A 21,206-nucleotide genomic window follows, 5' to 3' on the forward strand; every position below is an offset into this window, starting at 1 on the left:
TTTTTTTTATATATAATATATGTATATATATATTACTTTGTTTTTACTTTTTTATTTTTGTTTCTTTTTCTTTCTTCCTGTTCTTTCCTTTCATTTAAAGGTAGTGCTTTTTTTTGCTTTTGTTTTTGTTTGTTTTTTTTACCTCCTTTCACCCTTTTGAGGAACGAAAACACTTCCAACTAACTAGCACTCTCTTTCTATTTCACTTGGGCTTATCCACACGAGTATTTTTAGTTACCAAATCACAATATTCCAGTGAAATCTGCCTCTTGATTTTGTTTTTATCTTTTTCACACACACACACACACACACACACACACACGCACAGACTGGAGACTAACCACAAGGCTTAATGTAATTTTATATATATACACACACACACATACACACATATAACACATATAAAGTATATGTGTGTATAACTTCCTCGTTTGGTTTATATATATATATGTTTCTTAGGTGAGGAAATTCTAGTTTTCTAAACAAGTAAAAAAAAGATACCTTTATTTTTTTTTTTTTTAGCAGAGGTTTTTGCTTGGGTTTTATTCTTTATTCCACTTTTAGGTGTATCAAATACAAAAACAAATCAGGCGGTCTATTTTACCTTTACTACTTGGTAACAATAGTGTGAATTAGTTAAAAATAATCAATAAAAGTAACATGTACGTATACACTCAACATTAATGCAGATATATTTTGTATGGGGAGTACACAGACATGTGGGCGTGTGTGTGTGTGTGTACAGTGTCGTTAGAGTGTAGGATGTGTAGGAAAGAATATTTTGCGGTATTTGTTGTGGGCTGCTCCACACTTTGGTTTCATAAACCCACTGGGATCATCTTCATCATTCACCCTTCCCAGGCTGGGAAATAAACTGAATACCAGGCAACTTTTAGGGATCGGTTCTCTCTCTGGGTCTCTCTCTCTCTTCTCCCCTCACTTTCCCTTTACCCCCTTTCTGTCTGTCTGTCTCTCTCCCTCCCCTGTTCTCCCCTCACTTTCCCTTTACCCTCTTTCTGTTTGTCTCTTTGCCTCTTTCACTCTCTCCTCTCCTCTCTCCTTTCCCCTTATCCTCTCTCTCTCTTTCTCTCTCTCTCTCCCTCTCCCTTCCTGTTCTCCCCTCTCTTTTTTCCCCCTTACCCTGTCACTTATTGTCTGTCTATCTGTCTTTCTCTCTCTCTCCTTTCCCCATGCCCTCTCTCTTATTGTCTGTCTTTCTCTCTCTTTCCTCTCCCTTTACCCTCTCTCCCCCTCTCTCTCCCTTTACACTCTCCCCCTCTCTCTCCCCCTCTCTCTCCCTTTACACTCTCTCCCTCTCTCTCTCTCAGCTATATAGCACTCTGGGAAGAGCTGTCGTGGACCACTCATATCAATCCTCTTGTCAGAAACGATGGAAAAGAATTCAGCAAGGAGCTACCAATCGCTCCTCATGATAAATTGATAAGTTACTTCAACCACCAAACAAGGGACCAGGAAACTATGCTGGTCGTATGGAGGACATTTTCCCTCAACCATCTGGACTACTGCCCTCAACTGTGGTCACCTTACACTATAGGATTAATAGCAGAACTTGAGGTGGTTCAGCAATACTACACAAGGAAGATTGCATCAATGGAACAGCTGAGCTACTGGGAGAGACTGAGAGAGCTACAACTCTACTCTCTGGAGCGAAGACGGGTGAGGTATGCAGTGATATATGGGTGGAAGATACTGGTGGGTGGGGGGCACGAAACTTTGGAATTGAGGGTTATACCACACCTCAAAATGGACGTCACTGCACTGTTCCTAAAGTCCCAGCTGTCTCATCTAAGGCAAGGACCATGTACTGCAATAGCTTGGTATTCAAGAACCCACAGCGATTTAACTCCTTGCCAAAACATCTGTGGGGTGGGAACAGATGTTTTCAAGAAACAGCTTGACCTCCTGCTATCCAAGATCCCAGATGAACCAATATCAAGACAGGAAACTCAAAAGAGGGCAGCAATATCGAACTCACTCCTTCACCAAAAGCCAGTCCCATAGAATTTGTCAATTAAAAGGTGATTACACTGGTGGTGCCCCAGCATGGCTGCAACCCTCCCTATATATATATATATATATATATATATATATACTTTTACTTTTATTTTTATTTGTTTCAGTCATTTGACTGCAGCTATGCTGGAGCACTGCCTTTAGTCGAGCAAATCGACCCCAGGACTTATTCTTTGTAAGCCTAGTACTTATTCTATCGGCTTCTTTGGCCGAACCGCTAAATGACGGGGGACGTAAACACACCAGCATCGGTTGTCAAGCGATGTTGGAGGGACAAACATATACACACACACACATACATATATATATACAACGGGCTTCTTTCAGTTTCCATCTAGCAAATCCACTCACAAGGCTTTGGTTGGCCCGAGGCTATAGTAGAAGACACTTGCCCAAGGTGGATACAAAATGACATACATCATCCGGTAGACATTCCAGTGTGTCTATTTATTCCAAAGCATTAGAAAGTATTAGAAGAAAACATACACACACATATATAAAGCTACAAAAATACCACAAGAAACTGTGACTCAGGAGTTTCACATTCCCATTTGCCAGACAGCTGTGGTCAAGAGTCTTGATCACAACTGCCCAACAAATGGCAATGTGAAACTCTGAGTAACAGTTTTTTGTGATTCTTTTGCAGTCTTAATAAAAAAAAAAAGCACATTACTCTACCTCCAGAATTTGAGTATTATTTTTTCCAACTTGTTTTGCATTTATGTACTTACTCGTGTGTGTGTGTGTGTGTGTATGTCTATATATACATATATATATATATATATATATATATATATATATATATAAAGAGAGAGAGAGAGAGAGAGAGAGATACATATATATGAATATATAAATGTTTGTTTCTATGTTCGGTTATAATAAAAATGAATTTTAAATAAATCTGGTGGGTTACTCTATACTTTTGTAGTGTAGGAATTTAATATTCTTAAACAAGAATATTATTGATAGTGACTTCAAAGTTCCAGTCAGTTAAGCTATTGAGTGATGATGGCTTAACTAGCCAAAACTTCAAAGTCACAGTCAAAATAATTCTTGATTAAGAATAAACTATATAATACTTACATATTATACCTACATTTATATATCTAATATATATACTTATGTGGAGACGCATTGGCCCAGTGGTTAGGGCAGTGGACTTGTGGTTGTAGGATCGCAATTTCGATTCCCAGATCAGGTGCTGTGAGTATCTATTGAGCAAAAATCACTTAAAAGCTCCACAAGGCACCGGCAGGGGGTGGTGGTGGCAAACCCTTCTGTACTCTTTCACCACAACTTTCTCTCACTCTCACTTCCTGTTTCTGTTGTGCCTGTATTTCAAAGGGCCAGCCTTGTCACACTCTGTGTCACGCTGAATCTCCCCGAGAACTACGTTAAAGGGATACATGTCTATGGAGTGTTCAGCCACTTGCATGTTAATTTCACGATCCGACTGTCCTGTTGATCAGATCAACTGGAAGCCTCATCATATCATCGTAACTGACAGAGTGCTATGATATATACTTATATATCTATATCTATATATAGGATATATATATATATATATATATACTTCCATATTATATCTACATTTATACATATATATATTTAAATAATATATCTATATAGATATATAGGATATATAATATATATATATATATATATATATATATATATTATATATCCCATATTTATATATATATATATATATATATATATATTATATATCCCATATATCTATATAGATATATTATTTAAATATATATATGTATAAATGTAGTTATAATATGGAAGTATATATATATATTTGCTCATTTATTCATTAGTATATATAATATATACATCATATATTATATTATTTATACATACATATATATTATACACACACACACACACACACACACGCATACACACATATATATACGCAAAAAAAAATCAGTTATATCTAGTAGTTTTGACCTCTCTGTAAATAGATTGTATCTCTTTGTTTTTTTTTTTTACTTCCCTTCATAGCTTTCTCCACCTCATACATATAAAATAATTATCTTTTCATATATCAGGCTATTCCTTTAAGATTAGATCAAAATAATTAACTGGTAGAGTTGCAAAGAAAATTTTAAGTTTTTTCATTCTCCTTTTTCTCTCTCTTTTCTTTCTTTTTTTTTTTTTTTTTCTTTTAATATTTCGAAACTTCTGTCTCAGATGCAATGAAAATCAGTTGTCTGCTGGTTCAGTGATGGACTGCTTCTGTATTAAATATCTATTATGTATTTATTCTTCAATTTCTGACTTGTAAATTATGAATATTTGTTTGATAAGCAGGTGTTTCCTTTCTCTTTGAACCTCTAACAATTATATTTACTTCCAATATTCTTGTGGGAATGTTAATAGATGAGAGAATGCCTCCACTCAACAACCTAGAAATTCTAGCTTCAGCCAACATATATATATATATATATATATATATATATATATATATATATATATATATCATAAATATATAGGGATTGACAGTAACCTGCTTCTCCAACATACTGAGAATTCAGAAATAGCAGTTAAAGAACTACTGATTTCAAAACTACAAATTATTACTCCAGATTGATAGCGGGACTATTTATGATGCACACTGAATTGAATTCATTAGGGCGAGGGATTTTGAACTCACTGGCCGATAAATTTCTTAACGTCTTCCTCACGTGGTATTGATGTTCACATGGTCAAAATTAACGTGAGTTATTTAGACATTAACAAATTTATTAGAATATTTAGCTGAAGATCAGAATAGAGTATTCTTTACTCTTAACTGTGAAACGATCGTACTAAATTAACTAAAGGCAGGGTTATTTTTTACTCTTCTCTACTGTTTTTTGTTCTGTGTGTATCAAAAATATCGCTATCAATCTGGAGTAATAATTTGTAGTTTTGAAATCAGTAGTTCTTTGACTGCTATTTCTGAATTCTCAGTACGTTGGAGAAGCAGGTTACTGTCAATCCCTATATATTTATGATTATAAATGTTTTTTACCGAAAAGGTTTTTTCATACTGAGCTACCCGGCAAAATTGTTAATTATTAATTTTATTACTAATTGACGATTCCCTGCCCTGCATATCTATATATATATATATATATATATATATATATATAGATTGTAATTGTGAAATTTTTTCGCCATGAACGGTTTGTGTTTTTAAACGGAGTGTATTTTTTCTGATGTTATATCTGTTCCTGAATGATGTGTAAAGAAATTTTGATTTAAGCATCTTAATGAATTCTTTATACTGAAATATATATTGAAGAAGATAAATATGTTCTTTTGAATTTATACGTTTTTGCGTCGTAACTCCTTTATTATTATTAATATTACCAAAAGGATCGATTCTTGAAGAGTCTGCATATCTTCACTGTCGTTTTTTTCTGCTATTTAGGTGATGATTTTTTAAGTTAGCTTACCAATTATTTTTGTTGGTAGTTAATTTATAATATATTGTTATTATATATATATATATATATATATATATATGTATGTATATCTTTCATTTGTTTCAGTCATTAGACTGCAGCCATGCTGGGGCACTGTCCAGAAGAATCTGTAGTCAAATAGATTGACCCCATTACTTATTATTTTTTTGTTACGCTTGGTAGTTATTCTATCAGTCTCTTTTACTGAATTGCTAAGTTACAGGGACGTAAGCACACCAACACCAGTTGTGAAATAACGATATAATCAAAACTAGTTAAAGGATACGCCTTTAAAAATGGATTTGTTTCATTGGTCCTTTCAATTAATGGTCTTAAGCATGCAATGAACAAAATAAATGAATTCAGTATAAGTTCATCCTATTGTAAAATCGAAGAGTAGATTCAAAATACATGTAAATAATTATATACAAAATATAAGTCAATTAATACATTAAAATTTAAATTAAAATTTTCACGCTGTATTACATAAATATTTTACAACAGTATATACCCATACTAGACCATCTATAATATACATATATGCATCAAAATACACAGATGCATACACATAGTTACATACATATACATTTTTAAAGGTGTATCCTTTAACTAGTTTTGATTATATCGTTATTTCTGTTCCATTTTAACAAAATTGTCCGACGAACAGGTACATGAAACTCTGAGTAACAACTTTTGTTATATTTCTGCTGCTTTTAAATAAAGCACATTATTCTACCTCTGGTATTTGAGTACTCTTATTTTCACCTTGTTTCACATTTATGAGCTTACTCCGGTATATATATATATGTGTATAGATATATATATATAGAGATATATATATATATATATATATATACACGACAGGCTTTTTTCAGTTTCCATCAGCCAAATCCACTCACAAGGCTTTGGTTGGCCAGAGGCTATAGTAGAAGACACTTGCCCAAGGTACCATGCACTGGGACTGAACCTGGAACCATGTAGTTAGTAAGCAAACTACTTACCAAACAGCCACTCCTGCACCTATATGTATACACATGACAGGATTCTTTCAGTTTCCGTCTACCAACTTTACTCACAAGGTTTTGGTCAACCCAAGACTAATATAATAGACACTTACCCAGGGTGCCATGCAGTGGGACTGAACCCAGAACCATGTGGTTGGGGAAGCAAGCTTCTTACCACACAGCGACACCTGCACCTCTCTATGTATATATAGTACTGCTCAAATCTTTATAATTTCCTTTTACTTACCAAATTTCTCCATCTTAAATGCTTTAAACAAAAATGTCCTAAGAATGGCTAATGGCATGCATTTGTGCAACATAGACAGATAGAGGAATATTAAATGCCATACAATATAAAACCTCTTTCTACCTTTCCTAACTGGAGCATCACTGGCAATCTCCCACCTCAAAATTTATCACTCCATCCACCCTTCAACCCTTCCCAATCTTTGTAGTTGTTGCCTGACTCCCCTCCCTATTTTCCCTCTCTCTTGACCCCTCTCCCATTTCCCCTATCTCTTGACCCCCTCCCCCATACGCTCCAAGCTTCCTTGACCTCGTTCACTTCTGCTCACCTCATACCTGAAGGTACCACCTGGACGCCTCATCACCACTATTTATCCCTTTACTGCTGCTACTGATTCATTTTCTCTTTTCCCTAAATGGGAATAGCCATATTGCTCCTCTAAAACAAGAACCTGCTTTGCCACAACCCTTTCCCTCATACCTTAAACCCCATCTAGCAAAAAGATGTCCGTCATCCTTGCATTTTGTAATATTGTGAGCTACACAGCAACCTCACTAATGCCAGTGGTATGGAAAAAGCACCCAGTACACACAATAAAGTGGTTGGCATTAGGAAGGACATTCTGCCATAGAAACCATCCCGAAACAGATGTTGGAGTACAATGCAATCCTTGGATCCATTGAATCCTGTCAAACAGTCCAACCTATGCCAGCATGGAACATGGACATTATTAATATTTATGCAGCTTCTGATGATGATGATGTTGAGAAGGAGGAAGAGGAGGAGAATCTCCACTGCTAGAGAATGTATTATAATGTATGTGTGTGTGCGGTAAAGGTGTATGGCTTAGTGTTTAGGGCATTCAACTCGCAATCATGAGATAACGAGTTTGATATCTTGTGGCATATTGTATTCTTGAGCAAGGCACTTTATTTCACGTTGCCCCAGTCCACTCAGCTGGCAAAAACGAATAATACCTGTATTTCAAAGGGCCAACCTTGTCACGTTCTGTGTCATGCTGGATCTTCTTGAGAACTACATTAAGGGTACGTGTGTTCGTGGAGCGCTCAGCTACTTGCATGTCAGTTTCCCAAGCAGGTTGTTCCATTGATCCGATCAACTGGAACCTCCATCACCATAACTGATGGGAAGCCAGTGTGTGTGTGTGTGTGTGTGTGTGTGCGCGTTTCTGTACCTAATTTGGCACTAGGGATTTGAGTGCAGATCAGCAGTGGACTTTCTTAATAGTTGTAAAATAAAAAAACAAACTTAGGCTTTCTGGTATTTAATTACTTGTTTCTTAACTTGTTTTTAGTAAATTTTTACTTGCATAGGGCACATGACCTTAGATTTCTAAGGATATAACACTGGAACTTCGTTTTTGTATTTGGTTTGCAAGATTCTTTATGTGAATTCATGTGTTGAAGCATGTTCTGTTGTGTCTGGGGAGAGTCATTCTCTTTTAGTGCCTTATTAATTAAGAGAATCACCAGTTTGATTTCCACTCATTTACTTACTCTCTTTTACTTGTTTTAGTCATTTGACTGTGGCCATGCTGAAGCACCACCTTTAGTCGAACAAATCGACCCCAGGACTTATTCTTTGCAAGCCTAGTACTTATTCTGTGGGTCTCTTTTGCCGAACCGCTAAGTTACAGGGACGTAAACACACCAGCATTGATTGTCAAGCGCTGTTGGGGGAGACAAACACAGACACGCAAACATATACACACACATACATATATACGACGGGTTTCTTTCAGTTTCTGTCTACCAAATCCACTCACAAGGCTTTGGTTAGCCCGAGGCTATAGTAGAAGACACTTTCCCAAAGTGCCATGCAGTGGGACTGAACCCAGAACTATGTGGTTCATAAGCAAGCTACTTACCACACAGCCACTCCTACTTATAATTTATTTTTTTCTATGTTCTACTTATATTTTCCATGTTCTAAATAAATAATTAAATAAGTGGTGAGTGTGTTAAATAATAAGGCACTAAAAAAGAATGACTCTCTCCAGACACACTAAAACATTGGAACTGTTGTAACATTTGTACCTGTCCAAGAAATAGATTTACTTCTCCAAGACCTTACATAAGCTCTGTGGCACCTAAGTGGTTAGTAATTCGATTTCGTGTGTGTGTGCATAAATGTTGCCATTCTGCTTCTCTTGTGAGATCAACTGAGTGAAAAATGGTGTAATCACATTTACACTCCCAGGAAACATTATGTCCTGAAGCTCTGCTTTCTTGAAGCCATGGAATAAAACTTTCTTGAAACAGGGAAGAACTGGTGACTAGAAAATACCCAGCCATAAAAATACTGCCTCTCAAATAAGTACCCATCCAGCTTACACCTGCATAGAAAAATAGTTTCAAAACAGTTGAAGAAATATAGATGAATTTATGTATATGTATATGCACGTATACCTGCATATACATACACTGATTATTCTAAAGTATATCTATACAAATCAGTCTATCAAAAACTAAATGATATAAAGAAGTAACAGTAGAGATTCTATGGTATCTTGTCTGCCATAAAATCTCCCGATAGTAACATCCTATCCTTTGATTTATTTCTAGGAAATCTTGTCTGTTCTCCTTGATCGTGTTTCCTCTTCTAACCTATTTTCTCATTCTGGCTTGTGCAAAATATTCTTCCCTAACATCATCGTTCATATTTTGCTTTTCTTTTTTCTTTGCCTTTTCCCCAATCTTTCACTGTATCTTCTTTGCCTCTCTTGATTCAATTCTCACTGTCGTGCTCTATAACCATTATCTGCTGTATCATACCAAACTCTTTTTCAGTTATAAAATAATTCAAGAAGAACTTGGTATTATGTTGTTGGTAACACGTTTATCCAGGATAGACAATTACATGACTTTTAAGAAAGTCAGTAACATAGTTATTAGTTTATAGACTGTTGGAAAACACCATGTATAGGATATACCATTGCATACATTTTATAAAGAAGCTTAGGAGTACAATTATTACTGTATAGATAAAAGAACAGATTGATAGAATTTCAATCTTCATGACAGTGACTTGTCTACGATGCTTGTGCTAAATCATCAGGTAAATAGTAAGAGAAAATCAACTGCTACTGGTACATGCACACATACACGCTCACACACATATGAATGTTTATGCCATGTACACATATGCACAATTCTCTCTCTCTCTCTCCCTATATATATCATACACTTTTACCATCCCCTTTTCATAGTATGATCAATTTTTTACACTATAGGAATCTATCATTAGCACTTAGATCAATGGCTTTAAGTTTAAAAAATACATAGAAGACTATGACTTAACGAATTTCTTTTCAAATAATCCTTGTATATAACTAAAAAGATATTGTTTGTATTACATATAGTAATGGTTTCTTGGTTTCTACCTTAGGCACATGACCAGAGGTTTTGAAGGGAATGTGTTAGTTGATACAGTGAACCCCAGTACTTGATTGGTACTTTATTTTATCCACCCTGAGGGTTAAAAGGCAAAGTTGAACTCGGGACATAAAGAGCTGGAAGAAATACCACTAGGTATTTCTTGTCTGTAACTCAAATAAAAGAAGGAAACTAAATAGCAGAATAAATATTTGAAGTTGATAGGAATAGAGAAAGGGCAAATTTTTTATGTGAAAATAATTTAACAAAAAAGAATAATAAAATATCACACTAAAAGATTTTTTTTTAGAATTATTTTAAAGTGAGCAAATGACATTCTGATTAATTAATTTGGTTAATGGAAAACAGCTAAATGGACAAATTATTTTCGTCATGTTTGCTAGGCAGAAAGCTTAAATTCTGCTTTCTTCAATTCATTTACTAGTGAAAAATTGGTACCAACAGTATTACAAGTGAAAAACTGGGGTTATATCTGTGTGAGAGATACATCTCTTAGACATTTTACAATAGTGAGAATTAGGAAGTCTCTATGCTTGTTAAACCTATCTAAAATAGCAGTCAAATCTTTCTCAAATTCCGTCTTATTGGATAATAAAGTCCTAAGCTATATAATGTTTGGAAAAATATAACTGCTTCTAATGCCTTTAATGATGGGTTTGTTCAGACCAGGCAACCAAAACAATACACAGTACAGAGATAAAACATCACTTTTGAAACCAATTTGAACAAGTAGGCACAGGAGTTGTTGTGTGGTAAATAACTTGCTTACCAACCACATGGTTCCCGGTTCAGTCCCACTGCATAGCACCTTGAGCAAGGGTCTTCTACTATAGCCTTGTGAGTGGATTTGGTAGACAGAAACTGAAAGAAGCCCTTCGTATATATACATATATATATATATATATTGTGTGTGTGTCTGTGTTTGTACTCCCACCATCGCTTGACAACCGATGCTGGTGTGTTTACGTCCCTGTAACTTAGCGGTTCAGCAAAAGAGACCGATAGAATAAGTACTAGGCTTACAAAGAATAAGTCAATTTGTTCGACTAAAGGCAGTGCTCCATCATGGCCACAGTCAAATGGCTGAAACAAATAAAAGAGTAAGTAGTTTTTTTTAAAATTAATTTAAATTTAAAATCAAATTAAATCTACATAAAATGTTTAGCGCTTAGACATTTATATATATATTAAAGAATTCTCAGATTTTGGGCAGATTCTTTAAAGTATATTTAGCAGTGAACTATGTGAATTTGCCAAGAATATGTAGTTGTCAGAGTAAGCATAGAAAATGATTGCTTTTCCAAGATGTGAATGTTTTGCAATAGACAAGATGTTTAAATCCTTCATAAGACACCATGGTTTCATATAATAATCATATCATTGACTGCAATGAAAAGAAAAAATAAACATCAAAATTAAAAAAAAGAAAAAACAGTATATTTAATCAGGGACTGCTGAATATTTCTGTGAAATTTATGCAAATAATACTACAAAAATACTTTGGGGTTATACTTTATTTATTTGTAGACATCTCAGTTTACATTCTGCAAGCAATAATGATGATGAAATATTTGTTTATTTCCTTGTTTGTTTTGGTTGTTTTTTTCTTTTAAAAATATACAGCATCTGGGAAATTGTTATTCTTCTTGGTAGCTCAGTCTTTGTGAAGCTTCTTTCATCCTCAAGGTGTTTTAACATTTCTATCAATGTTTTTTTTTTTTATGGTTACAACCAGCTAGAGTTCTTCCATGGTGATTCTCTTGTTCTTCTTTATAAATATGTATATGTATGTATGTGTATGCAGATGTACGTATGTATGTATATATATACATATGTGTGTGTGTGTATAATTGTATGTATGTCTATATATGTATATATGTGTGTGTGTGTGTGTGTGTGTGTATATATATATATATATATATATATATATATATATATTACACATAAATGTTATCTTGTTGTGGTTATTAGATTGCAGCCATGAATTTTAGTGGCAGGAATCAACCCCAATACTTTTATTTGGTTGAGCCTGCTGCTTATTGTATTGGTTTCTTTGGCCAAACCACTAAGTTACAGGGATATAAATACACCAATACTGGTTGTCAAGTGGTGGTGGAGGACAAATATAGGCATGCACACGCACATACACACATATACGACAAGCTTCTTTCAGTTTCCATCTCCCAAATCTATTCACAAGGCTTTGATTGTCCCAAGGCTATAGTAGAAGACACTTACCTACCCAAGGTGTCATGTGGTGGGACTGAACCCAGAATCATGTGGTTGGGAAACAAACTTCTTACTACACAGCCATGCCTGTATATATATATGCATTCATATACATACATACATACATATATATATATATATATATATATATATATATATATATATATATATATTCAGTTCTTTCATTGTGCCTTCCCAGCTAGAACTGGGCTGCACCATAATTTGTGTTTTGTTTTGAGAGGGCATTCATAGCAGCTTTCAGCTCCTTTGTTCATACACTTGCATACATATTGGATTGACTTGATTGTATGGCAGAACTCCTCATCAGTGTATAAACAGTGTCATCGCTAAGCCCCTGCAATCCCTGCGGTCACAGGGGGCCTCGGCGGTTGAGGGGCCCCATGTTAAGATCAAAGTACATAGATGAGTTATCTATTTACTTTGGTTAAGATGTTGAACAAGAGTTGAACTATCCATGTTAACTGAAAATTTCAAGACAAAATGGTAATACATTATACCTACAGAAGTTCTTGTAAAAATATTACATTATACCACAAACGTGTACCAGATTTTGTAGATTGTCTATGATATCTATTGAACGTGAACTTAACTCTCAACTTGATTATTCTGAACTTAACAATGATTTCGAGAAGCAAAAAGTGTGCCATGTTTGTCTTTGAAAGTTGCCTGGATTATAAAAATTCGCTTTTATTCATGTCTGGAAGTTTTACTTATTGAAATTTGAAATAAGCCTTAATAAATTTAACTTGTTGTGCTTTTAAAGATGTTTTTTAGGATAACATGAAACATTGAACTTCAGATAGAATGAAATAAAATATAGCCATGAATAAAAGGTGCGTAGATTATGAATTTTGATTGAAGGGATTGGGCCTCGAAACAAAAAGTTGCAGGGGGCCTCAAAAAGTCATGTGACAGCGCTGTGTATACATCAAGCACAACAGTAGACAATTAGGCAACATAAGTTGTTCATCTCAGCATCCTTAACATTTATTGTTTTTTCTTGGCTATACAACCTCCATTTTTGGGTCTCCCCCAATATGAATTTCTTTTATCAGTTTCCTAGGATACATTTTGATACATTGTTTTTCATTCAGAGATCTGTTGAATTTAGGAGCCCACATGAGCCATTCTCACTTACATACACCACACACACACACACCTGCACACCTCTCTCTCTCTCTCTCTCTCTCTCCCTCATACACACACACACATACACAGACCTTACCAATGCTATTATCTTTTTTATGGCAGCTCACTTTTGCTATATATTTTCTTTCTCACATGAATATTCTGCTAACCAGATTAGCTACCTGATATGTTGAATGTATCGTACAATAAACCTGTGTTTTACCATCAAATCATTCCATTTTTCTTCTATTTTATTTTGAAGCTCATAGAAATACAATGCTCTTATATGATAATATAGACAAGATTATAGGTTACAGAATTATATCACTCCTCAAAAAAAAGCTTCTCATTCCATACTTAAAAAAAGAGTATATAAGCAACAACAAGAAATAGGATTGATTTATTTATATATTTCCTCTGAATTAAAACTGCATGGTATCTAAAAGAAGTCCCTTGTAATTTCACTTCATTGGTAACAGCAGTACTTCATGTATCTATCTCAGGCTTTATTTATTTTCTCCATTAATTCATGGCTCTTTGTACCCAGGGAATCACTAACCATCTTTTTTTGCTCTTCAAACTATTTTCCTTTTATGGCTGTGTGGTGAGAAGCTTGCTTCCCAACAACATGTTTCTGGGTTCAATTCCACTGCACTGCACCTTAGGCAAGTGTCTCCTACTATATCCTTAGCCTGACCAAAGACTTGTGAGTGGATTTGGTAAACGGAAACTGAAAGAAGCTTGTTGTGCGTGTTTGTCTTTGTGTCTCTGTCCCCCACCACCACTTGACAATTGGTGTTGGTGTGTTTATGTCCTTGTAACTTAGCTGTTTGGCAAAAGAAACCAATAGAATATATACCAGGCTTAAAATGACTATAAATACTGGGATCAAGTAGTTCAGTTAAAATTCTTCAAAGTGGTGCTCCAGCATGGCCGCAGTCTAATGACTAAAACAAGTAAAAGATAACTAATAAAAAAATCCTCTATCTCAGTATATGAACATTCGTCTGTGGGGAAGAATGGTTCCATTTCTTCCCTGACCCAAATACGAAACCACTCCCATGTAGTTATAGATTCCCTGGCACACACAAAAAAAAACAAAAACACAAATGGGGGGAAACTGGTTTTTCATGCTTGAGTATTGACTTTTCCATGTTTTTAGTTGTTGATGTGTATTGTTAATTGAAACAGAAAAATAAATAACACATTGTTAGATATGAGATATTAGGCCTCTAACTTTTAAGCTGCAGAATTTGTTTTGTGAATCAATTTGCTATTTTTACCTTTAGAAACTTGTATTCATATCAATTAATGATTAATAGATTTTTGATGATTACATATTTATGTTTCTGAGATAAGCCATTGCAAGACTAGTTTGAAATATACTGACTATTAAACCTTTTTCTGTTTTCTACAATACAATTTTGATCAATGATTCCCTGATTATCTTCATATGGTTTTTACCAATTAAGAGTACTGTGGCTCTGTTTTATAAATAAAGATTCTGGATTCAAATGCTTTCCCCCATTATATATATCTTTTCTCTTTTACTTATTTCAGTCATTAGATAGCGACCATACTTGGGCACCACCTTGCCAAAGATATATACATTGGTTTCAGATCTTAACACAAGGCTAGCAATTTTTGGGGAAGGGGTAAGTTGATTACATCAACCTCAGTATTCAACTGGCATTTTATCATCCCCAAAAGGATGAAAGGCAAAGTTGACCTCAGTGGAATTTGAACTTAGAACTTAAAGACGGATGAAATTCCACGAAGCATTTTGCCTGGTGTGCTAGTGATTCTGCAAGTTCATCACCTTAAATATGTATGTATATATATATATATATATATATATATATATATATATATATATATACGTAGAAAGCACCATTTGAGTGTGGCCAATGCTGGTGCCGCCTGACTGGCTCCTGTGCTGGTGGCATGTAAAATACACCATTCAAGAATGACCGATGCCAGTGTTGCCTGACTGGCCCCCATGCCAGTGGCACATAAAAAGCACCCACTACACTCTCGAAGTGGTCGGCATTAGGAACGGCATCCAACCATAGAAACCCTGTGAAAACAGACAAGTGCAGCATGGGGCAGCTCTCCATCTTGCCAGTTCCTGTCAAGCCATTCAATCCATGCCAGCATGAAAAATGGACCTTAAATGGGTGGTTTCTTACGTGGTGCCAGCATAGGTGCTTAAAGCAGAGAATAGACCCATTCAAAGGAAACAGAAATAGATGTACTTAATAGAGTAGAAATTTCTAAACTATTATTGATACATCATAAATATTTTCTTTTTCATCTGTCTTTACATTCTGAGTTAAAATTCTGCTGAGGTCAACTTTGCGTTTCATCCTTTTGGGGTCAATATATTAAGTACCAGTTGCATACTGGGTCGATCTAATCGACTGGCCTCCTCCCCAAAAATTTTAGGCCTTGTGCCTAGAGTAGAAAAGAATATTTTTTCTACTTAGGGTAGCAAGCTGGCAGAATCGTTAGCATGACGAGCGAAATGCTTAATGGTATTTCGTCTGCCGTTATGTTCTGAGTTCAAATTCCACTGAGGTCGACTTTGCCTTTCTTCCTTTTGGAGGTCAATAAATTAAGTACCAGTTGCATACTGGGTCAATCTAATCGACTGCCACCCCCAAACCCCCCTCCTCAAAAATTTTGGGCATTGTGCCTAGAATAGAAAAGAAATCTTTTCTTTTGGCCTACATGTCATACTTCGGAAAGTAGGAACCTAACAGAGTAAATTGTATATAATTGACAGAAGCCAATGGGAAACCACTTCTGTCTTTCCCAAGAAACAAATCATGTACCTTCAGACTCTGGCATGGAGATCCATGAGTGTCAGTGCCTATGGACATAGCAGATGAAGGACTGAGAGCTCTGTAGCATGGGTGTGTTTAAACAGAGCTGACTAAAGAGCTGCTTAGCAACAGCTTCTGGCTCTAACAATTCCTGAAAATAAACACCTTCACCATCAGTAGATTTGTTGATATGGCAACAAAATATTTGCTTTATAATCTCCCTATTATCTGAAGAGAAAATTAAAAATCAATGTGATTGAATGTAGAGTTTGGATGTAAACTATACGAAAGCAAGACATATGAGCACTGTTCCTATATTTTGGTATTTATTAATTAGGCAGATATGTTTCTCGTATATAACAAATACTACATTCAACCTTCAAGTGGGGGAGGGGGTCTTTACACAAGTTACTCAACCTGCTAGAAATAGCAGCCAAATTTGGCTCATTACACCCTACTAGCTTGCTATCGTATAATGTTATCTCTAGGTCAGATCTCATTGAGCAGACCTATGACCAAAGTGGTTTGTGAACACTTGAAGAAGAAAGAAGAGAAGGAATTGGTAGAATCAGGAAATCATCTGAAAAATACTTTGCAGCATTTGTACAGATTCTTCACATTTTGAGTTCAAATCCTACCAAGGTCAACTTTGCCTTTCAACTTTGAGGTTGATAAGCTAAAATACCAGACAAGTACGGGGGGTGGGGGTGGGGGGTCAATGCTATCAACTAATTCCCACCACCAAAATTGTTAGCCAAGTAAGAGAGCAGTGCATGCCATCAAAGTGATACTGGGGTAAAATATACGAAGCCCAATATACCCATCAAGACTACCCATCTGATAAGGATACACCAGGCACATGCATCACAACCATATGTGCACGACATAGTGATCTCATATCAAGATAAATAGCGCATGACCTTGCAGGTTGGGCCCAGTTAGAATTTTCTTCAGGTCAAGTAGCCCATCCTAACAAAAGGTCCTTGAATAAGGTTTGTTTAAGGATATTGGACGAAACACCCATGTTTCCAGAAGTAAATTATTCAAACCCCTAAAAATTCTTCTTAACACATGGCTATGATACTTCCCCCACTACTTCTGCTTATGATCAGAGATGCATATATAGTCAGCCACCAAGGGACATGCTCAACTGGTTAAGGTCAAACAACTGACAAGCAAATCTGTGATATTGAGCAGAATATTTGCTGTAGCCCATCTTTTATACCGAGACAAACAATATACATGACAACACTTCCAATCAGTTAAGATTAGAAGCCATGAGAGCCACTGCCTGGTACTGCATCAGGGCATTTCCCCCTCATCCTACACCCTTGTGGCAAATAAATGAAATCATTATTATTATTATGTTTATATATTCATTTTGCAAGATTCTTGATGTGAATTTGTGTGTTGAAACACATATTGTTGTATTTGGGGATGGTCATGTTGCCAGTTTAGTCAATGAAAACACACGCTCTATATATTTGGTGTTCACTTGCTTCAGCCTTATTTTATATTAATCATTAATATGAAATAAAGCTGAAGCAAGTGAACACCAAATACATAGTGTGTGTGTTTTTATTGGTTAAACTGGCAACATGACCATCTCCAAATACAATAATATTATTATTATTATCATTATTATTATTAGTAGTAGTAGTAGTAGTAGTAGTAGTAGTAGTAGTACTTTGCCTTACTGGCACTTGTGCCGGTGGCATGTGAACAAAGCATTTGACTGACTCCTGTGCAGGTGGCACGTAAAAAACACCATTTGAGCATGGCCATTGCCAGTACCACCGGACTGGCCCTCGTACCAGTGGCACGTAAAAAAGCATCCACTACACTCTCGGAGTAGTTGGCGTTAGGAAGGGCATCCAGCTGTAGAAACTCTGCCAGATCAGATTGGAGTCTGGAGTACCCATCTGGTTCGCCAGTCCCCAGTCAAATCGTCCAACCCATGCTAGCATGGAAAGCAGACGTTAAATGATGATGATGAGTAGAAGTAGTAGTAGTAGTAGTAGTAGTAGTAGTAGTAGTAGTAGTAGTAGTAGTAGTAGCATATTACATTTGGCATTCTGAACAATCTTGCAGTTCTAGTTATAAATCCGTTTTTATCACTCATGAAAGTAGCCAAATATAAAAGACACCTGGAAACAAATTCTATACTTTGTTTGTGTGTGTGTGTGTGTGTATGCGTGTGTGTGTGTATGCGTGTGCATGCGAGTGTGCATGCATGTGTGCGTGCACGTGTGTGTAGGTGTGTGTTTTACTTGACTAGCCATATTGATTTGCAAACTGATTCTAGTAATAGCAAAAACATACATTGTACATTTATTTTCTTGGTTTTATCTTCCAAAAATGTGATTCTTCATATAAAACTTAATCCTTCTTCTTTACTGCAATCTAAGACTTGTTTTTATTCATGTCGGAAAATCATTGTAAATTACTTATATTTCCTCCTTATCATACACACTGACAAGAACTGGTTTAAACTACCCAAGTTTCTATTGTAAATCTTCCTTTCATTGCCTTCCATCCCAAAACTTCACTTAGGACCTCTATAGACTTGCTTTAGTAATACCAAAATACCACTCACCTAAGTTGACCAGAATATTCTGTATACTTTCTGTTGAACAAATATTCTTGTTTTCATTGTTTTCTTCTATTGAGTTCTTTCATTTCTTTTCTTTCTCGTATATAGTATTACAGCAAGATGCCCTTCCTAGTTCAGATTCCATGCTATGGCGGGGGTGGTAGAATACATTTTCTACATTAATGCAGTGTGCTGAACTGTTTTGTTGTGTTACATAACGAAAATTAGCTCAATCCACATTTTTCTTTCTTTGAATAAATTTATCTGGAAAAGAGAAATCTGGTGTTTTGAGGCTGTTTCGTCATCTGCGAGAAAGAGAGAGAGGAGAAACTTCTTTTTAATTAATTTTCTCAACTGACATCATCTGAAAAATATAAATTTCTTTGCATACCTTCCTCCTCTCTCTCTCTCTCTCTCTCTCTCTCTCTCTCTCTCTCTCTCTCTCTCTCTCTCTCTCTCTTCTCTCTCTCTCTCTTCTCTCTCTCTCTCTCTCTCTCTCTCTCTCTTTCTCTCTCTCTCACACACACACACACACAAAGATATAGTGTTGAAACAACAAATATCTTTTCTCCTCTTGGCATATAAATTCATCCAAGTTTCACTGATGCATCTACCACCAGTTTCATTGGACTCTGTTTCCCACCATTGTTTCCTTACATCCAACCAGGATGTCAAATTATATTCCTTGTAGAAAAGTGTAACACTACACTGATTTGAAACCTTTGAACCTCTTAACCAGACTCCCACGCCATAATCACTCAGCTTCCACTTGGAATAAATTATACGAGTAATCCAGATAAAATATTTTAGATAAATATACTCTTTTACTCTTTTACTTGTTTTAGTCATTTGACTGTGGCCATGCTGGAGCACCGCCTTTTAGTTGAGCTAATCGACCCCAGAGCTCATTCTTTGTAAGCCTAGTACTTATTCTATCGGTCTCTTTTGCCGAACTGTTAAGTTACAGGAACATAAACACACCAGCATCGGTTGTCAGGTGATGGTGGGGGGACAAACATATACACACACACACACATACATATATATATATATATATACATATATATATATTTGTTCATATGATGATATCTCCACAATGTGTTGATGATGAGAAAAACATGTAATCGCTACCAATATAGCAAGAGATTTCTCTGCAAAGGTCTAAAGTAGACTCCTTATGGATCGATCTCCTTGGTTATATATCCAAAGTTTTAAATTAAAAAGAGAGTTTTGACGCTGATATCCATTATTATTGAAATTTATTCCTATGTCAACATTTCTGTATAAGGTTATATTTAACTGTCAGATTCAAGTCAAACATATAATTTACCTTACACATCTTCAGGGAAAAAGATAAAGAACAAAAAGTAAACACCAAAAACATCATCTCTAAGTCCAGTTCATATTCAAATTCTTCCTTAAATAAAGGTCTGTTAAAGGGAGAAAACCCCTAATAATATTATTAATAAATTATAAACAATCACATATTACAATGGAAATCTATATTATATTATCTCTAGAATCTGACAGTCAAATATAGCCTTATACAGAAATGTTGACATAGGAATAAATTTCAATAATAATGGATATCAGCGTCAAATCTCTCTTTTAAATTTAAATTTTTGATATATATATATATATATATATATATATATACTAGCAGAAATACCCGGCTTTGCCCGGGTTAAAGAGAATAATGAAATCTAAAAACGTCATCTTGACTACGCAACCCTCAACTGTTAGTAGCTACGATACCATATTTCTACATTAATAACTCTCCAATCCATGCCAGCATGGAACATAGACATTAAGTGGAATGCCAGTCTCTCATCTGGGAAGGCCTTGAAATCAATGTTACCAACTGGGGACTATGTGTCGCAGTGATAATAAAAAGACTCAAAGGAGGTCTGCAACGAAATAATTTTACTCAACACTTTGCAAGTGAATCAGTGGAGGCAAAGATGCGTCTCATTTACTTGACAATTTATGCACCACATTGCAGAAATCACAATGTAAGTATATCTGAAAGGGTAGTCTTACACTGTTGTACCGTTGAATTACAAATAATGCTCATCTGTTATGTTCGGGTTAAAATTTCATCAACATCAAAAATATATGAATTTTCATTGGAGTTATGACCGTTATGCATAGAATATAATTTCCAACTTTCATAAAGATCCGTTCAGTACTTTTGACGTAGTTTTGGATAAGAAAACAAATGACTAATGTGTGTGTTTGTGCGCATGTG

At 35.4% G+C, this 21,206-nt stretch overlaps 2 protein-coding genes across 4 annotated transcripts in view; one reads left to right on the top strand and one right to left on the bottom strand.

Moving 5' to 3' along the window:
* The window catches only part of LOC106876006 (F-box/LRR-repeat protein 6), a 336,390-nt gene extending 336,090 nt beyond the window's left edge, over window positions 1-300 (bottom strand). For 2 of the 3 annotated variants that reach the window (XM_052975599.2, XM_014924360.3), the window contains exon 1: window positions 1-300. This exon is cut by the window's left edge and continues 164 nt beyond it. The gene's annotated coding sequence lies outside the window, so the exon portion shown is untranslated. The other variant, XM_014924365.3, reaches the window with a different exon arrangement.
* LOC106876000 (zinc transporter ZIP13) overlaps window positions 1-21,206 on the top strand; it is a 223,700-nt gene that overhangs the window by 119,817 nt on the left and 82,677 nt on the right. The window lies entirely within an intron of this gene.

Source organism: Octopus bimaculoides, chromosome 2, assembly GCF_046866305.1.
Source record: "Octopus bimaculoides isolate indiv1 chromosome 2, ASM4686630v1, whole genome shotgun sequence".
NCBI classification, from domain to species: Eukaryota; Metazoa; Mollusca; class Cephalopoda; order Octopoda; family Octopodidae; genus Octopus; species Octopus bimaculoides.